At 59.7% G+C, this 1082-nt stretch overlaps 1 long non-coding RNA gene across 1 annotated transcript; it reads right to left on the bottom strand.

Annotated features, from left to right (window-relative positions):
* Nucleotides 1–286: 286 nt before the first annotated feature.
* On the bottom strand, nt 287–1057 carry LOC115284578. Its single transcript, XR_003905275.1, has 2 exons — nt 701–1057; nt 287–562 (listed from the first exon to the last, which is right to left on the bottom strand). It is a non-coding gene; the product is annotated as an uncharacterized LOC115284578 (long non-coding RNA).
* Between the last annotated feature and the right edge of the window lie 25 nt (nt 1058–1082).

Here is a 1082-nt window from a genome sequence, read left to right on the forward strand (position 1 = left end):
CACACGGGCTAGAGCCTGCACCCAGCAGCTCGGCAGATGGGTCGGGCCCGCTCATGCCCATCGTCTGTTCCTGGCCGCAGGGGGAGAATGGCAATTTATTTCTGGGCATCAGGAGGGCAACTGTCCCCGACTAATACCTGGAGTGTCACCTCGGCCACTGCACAGCATTGACCCCGTGCCCTGACGCAGGAAATGAGAGGTCCCCGTGATGCGGTAACGCCGCCTCATCAGAAGGAGCCCAGCGGTATTTAATTCTACCGGGAACGTAGTTTAAAAAACAAAGCCAGCCCATATGCATGTATTTATTTCTGGCAGCTGCTGGCCAGGGCTGTCACGGGCAGGGGACAGGGTCGAATGTTCTATACACGATCTGGAGTAGGGAATTACAAGAACCGAAATCGGCGGTCAGGCCTGCTAAGTCATCACTTTGTGGGACTGCCGGCGGTAAGCCGGGGCTCGCTTTCCTCCGGTGTGCTGGGGCTGAGGTGTGGTCTGCAGCTCAGACACAGGCAGTTTCTGGGTGTTGGGCTCTCTTAGAAAGAAGACTTGGATTTCTACAAAGCTGGAAGGAATGGGCCAGTGGATTAAACGCTGTCTCTGCCTTTGGCGTGAGTTTGAGGAGGGCCACAAGGAGCCTCCTCCCTGACCCCTCAGCCTGGAGGGGGCCCTCCCCAGACCAAGCAAGCCCCTCACTCGGTACCTCTCAGGTTAGCGCCTCTGTCTCCCACGGTGACGGTCACTTTAGAGGCCTCCTGGAGGCTGGTCTGGCCTGGGTGGATGGGACGGGCCATGACCCTTTGAGGGACACCGATCCCCATCCGGGGAGGGAGCCGAGGCGGCTGCTCTGAGTGTGGGCTCAGCTAGGGGCATTCCCGTGACCTCACCCTGTTGCCTGTGATTCGGGCACTGGGGCTGCACAGGGGACAAAACTGAGGCCCAATGTCTGTCTTAGCCATGGCCAGATGTGGCAGAGGTGGGGTGAGACCCCAGGCCAGTCAGACCCCCGGCCTTGCCCTCTGTCCGTCTAATCATGCTGCTTGTCCCAACAGCAGGTCTGAATGTGGGCACTCGGGGCGGGGTGG

Source organism: Suricata suricatta, unplaced genomic scaffold (assembly GCF_006229205.1).
Source record: "Suricata suricatta isolate VVHF042 unplaced genomic scaffold, meerkat_22Aug2017_6uvM2_HiC HiC_scaffold_10488, whole genome shotgun sequence".
Taxonomy (NCBI): Eukaryota; Metazoa; Chordata; class Mammalia; order Carnivora; family Herpestidae; genus Suricata; species Suricata suricatta.